Here is a 3,843-nt window from a genome sequence, read left to right on the forward strand (position 1 = left end):
TGATTCAACGGAATTTGCAGAAAATGCAGAAGGGCGAGAAAAGCAACGAAAAAATGGATCAGAAGATTTAAAATTGGCTCTACCCCACCAAAGTTTTAAAAAGCAAGCAAGAAGAAAATTCAGTTGCTCCTGGGCAAGAATTCTTGGGCCCAGTGGGGTAGAACCAAACCGTGATAAGGAGACACCAGTGTTTTGTAAGCAAGAGAATATATTAAGGAGAGAAAAGGGGCATTTATTGGGAGAAGAGGTCTCACTGTGATTGTTCTGGAATAAAGTAGCCCCATCGGACTGCCTCAGGAACTCATGGTGGAAGAGGTGCCACTGGAAAATGGCTTAGTCGGGATCTTCCCCAAGAACACTAGAAGAGAGAGAGGAAGAATAGAAGAGCTTTAAATTTTAGCAGATATTTCTTTTTCTTGTTTAATTAAAATAAATCTTATTGACCTAATATTTTTGAGACTGGGCTCTTGCAGTGCTCCCCAGACTGAACTCAAACTCCTAGGCTCAAGAGATTCTTCCACTTCAGCCTCCTGAAAAGCTGGCACTACAGGTGCACACCACTGGGCCCAGCATAATGGCTATTTCTTGACAAATCTTGACAATGCCACCAGTATGTTTTTCTTTGGAGACAGAGTCTCGCTTTGTAGCCCAGGCTGGAGAACAGTGGTGTGATCCTGGCTTACTGCAGCCTCAAACACCTGGACTCAGGAGATCCCCCTGCCTCAACCTCTCAAGTAGCTGAGACTACAGGTGCGCACCACCACACTTGGCGAATTTTATTTTATTTTTTTTATTATACTTTAAGTTCTAGGGTACATACACCTGGCTAATTATAAAATGTTTATCTGTACAGACAGGTTCTCGTTATGTTGCCCAGGCTGGTCTCGAACTCTCGGCCTCAAACAATCCTCTCCTCTTCACCTTCCAAAGCCCCGAAATATGCCCACATCCAGCCTGCCACCAGTTTCTTTGCATACTTCTTTCCTAGGCTTGACCAAGACCTTTACTTTCTTCTGTGTACAGCTCAGCATTAAAAAAAAACAAAAAAGTTTAGGCTGGGCACAATGGGTCACGCCTGTAATCCCAACACTTAGGGTGGCCAAGGCAGGAGGTTTGCTTGAACCCAGGAGTTCCACACCAGCCTAGGCAAGATGGCAAGACCACGTCTCTCTAAAACAATTTTTGTAAAATTAGCCAGGTGTGCTGGCGTGGGCCTGCAGTCTCAGCTAGTGAGAAGACTAAGGCAAGAGGAACCCTTGAACCCAGGAGTTCAAGGCTACGGTGAGCTGTGATCACCTCTCCAGCCTGGGTGATAGGGTGAGACCCAGTCTCTGAAAACAATTAAAAATAAAAAAAGTTGAATAATGAGTCTTCTTTTTAGAGGCAATGTATTTTTCCTCTTTAACTTTTTGTTTTCCTTAGGCTATATGCACAATAGACAAAGTTGAAATTTAATCTTAATCTCGTAAACCCTTACTGTCCAAACACATCAAACTCAAAAAAAAAAAAGACAAAAACAAAAAAGGTGAAAGGTGTACAAGAGAAAAAAGTGAAGTAATCTGTGCCAAATGTACATTCCTTCCACAATTTGGGACAAAAATGATGCCTACCTGGTCTCTGGGTGCCAAAATAAGACATTAAAGACACTCTCCTCCTTCAAGAAATAAAATTGGAATCAGACACTAAGATACAATTAAACAGACTTTGAAAGTTGGTACGCACTACTGAGAGGTGTCTCACAGCTGGCAGGGTCAACTGCAACTAGAATAAAAGCTCCTAAGGGCAGAAACTAAGTGGCTCACTTCCTCTGTAACACTGCCGTGCCCAGCACTGTACCAGCACCCCAGCAGAGTCAACAACTTTCCGTCAAGCCACACACTTACGGTCTCATTGTCCAGTGGAGGCCGCAGACGAGACATAGTGTGCCAAGTCCCAAATGCACAGGGTGCCAGAGGGTCTGCGGGAGGCAGGAGGACTAGGGAAGCCTTCCAGGCAAGGTGATGCCTGAGCTGAGTTGTTTTTCTTTTGAGTTTGGAACATTAATTTAATCGGAGGAAAACAAGGGACATGAAAAGGGCAAGGAAATAAGAAAATGAGCTGAGTTTTGAAGGCAATGATCAGATGAAGTGAGAGAAGAATATTCCAGCAGAGGGAGACAAGGAGACTGCAGAGATTTCAAGGGGCCAAGAGCTGTTCGGTGCAGCTCAGTGAAGCACCTAAACAGAGGTGGGGGAAGGAGAACAGGGGTCAAAGCCCAGTATTGAAGTGTTCTGGATACCAAGCTAAGGAGACCTTATTACGAAGGTACTGGGGCTGCTGAAGGGTTTAAATGGGAGAGTGATTGTGAACAGATTCATAGTTTGGAAAGATACAGGCAGAAGTAAACCTCTGGATTTAACCAAAAAATAAAGGACAGAACCACAATGAAGATGTTGGAAAAGATCAGGAAAAACACTGTTAAAAGATATTCACTCTCGGGGCCGGGCGCTGTGGCTCACGCCTTAAATCCCGGCACTTTGGTAGGCCGAGGCGGGCTGATCACGAGGTCAGGAGATCGAGACCATCCTGGCTAACACGGTGAAACCCCGTCTCTACTAAAAATACAAAAAATTAGCCGGGTGTGATGGCAGGCGCCTGTAGTCCCAACTACTCCAGTGGCTGAGGCAGGAGAATGGCGTGAACCCGGTAGGCGGAGCTTGCGGTGAGCCGAGATCAGGCCACTGGAATCCAGCCTGGGCGACAGAGGGAGACTCCATCTCAAAAAAAAAAAAAAGAGAGAGAGTCTGACTCTGTTGCCAAGACTGGAGTGCAGTGGCGCGATCTCGGCACATCACAATCCCTTCCCCGCCCCCGGGTTCAAGTGATTTTCCTGTCTCAGCCGCCGGAGTAGCTGGGACTACAGGCGCGTGCCACCATGTCTGATTAAATTTGTATTTTTACTAGAGACGGGGTTTCACTCTGTTGGCCAGGCTGGTCTCCAACTCCTGATCTCGTGATCCGCCCGCCCCGACCTCCCAAAGTGCTGGGATGCGTGAGCCTCCACGCCTGGCCACTATTTTTTCTTTCGTGTGTGTGTGTGTGTGTGTGTGTGTGTGTGTGTGTGTGTGTGTGATGAAGTTTCGCTCTTGTTGCCCAGGTTGGAGTGCAATGGTGTGATCTCAGCTCACTGCAATCCCCGCCGCAGCAGGAGAGCAGGAATCTTCAGTGATCCACTGGCGGATCTGCAGCCATTGTGCGCGCCAGGTCTTCCCAAGTCTTTTGTGGGCGCGCCTCTCCTTCCAGTACCTATCCCGCCAGCGTCCCCCAGCCTCCCGCCATTGCCAGCAGGTGCTGAGATCGCGCCATTGCACTCCAGCCTGAGGGACAAGAGCGAAACTCCATGTCAAAAAAAAAAAAAAAAAAGGATGAAAATTTTGGAAAAATATGGAAGAAACCAAATGGATTTCTAGCTCAACTAAATCGTAATTATTCAGTGTCTAGTTTTGGCAAGAAACCACATATTTCATGTCCACAATCAGGGCCACAGTCCCAGCTCTCAAGTGTGGGTCTTTCCTAAGCAAATTGAAGAACACAGGCATAAAAGTACATTAAATCAATAAACCTTTTTCTCTCTGTCTCTCTCTCTTTTTTTTTTTTTTTTTTGAGGTGGAGGTTCGCACTGTCACCCAGGCTGGAGTGCAGTGGCGAGATCTCGGGTGACTGCAAGCTCCGCCTCCCGAGTTCACGCCATTCTCCTGCCTCAGCCTCCGGAGTAGCTGGGACTGCAGGCGCCCGCCACCAAGCCCGGCTAATTTTTTGTAGTTTTAGTAGAGACGGGGTTTCGCTATGTTGGCCAGGCTGGTC

General features: G+C 47.0%; 1 long non-coding RNA gene across 1 annotated transcript; it reads right to left on the reverse strand.

Moving 5' to 3' along the window:
* Positions 1-211: 211 nt before the first annotated feature.
* On the reverse strand, positions 212-2,828 carry LOC134809683 (uncharacterized). The gene is made up of 2 exons (XR_010156008.1): positions 1,884-2,828; positions 212-358 (listed from the first exon to the last, which is right to left on the reverse strand). It is a non-coding gene; the product is annotated as an uncharacterized LOC134809683 (long non-coding RNA).
* Between the last annotated feature and the right edge of the window lie 1,015 nt (positions 2,829-3,843).

This window comes from Pan troglodytes, chromosome 23 (assembly GCF_028858775.2).
Source record: "Pan troglodytes isolate AG18354 chromosome 23, NHGRI_mPanTro3-v2.0_pri, whole genome shotgun sequence".
In the NCBI taxonomy this organism is placed as follows: domain Eukaryota; kingdom Metazoa; phylum Chordata; class Mammalia; order Primates; family Hominidae; genus Pan; species Pan troglodytes.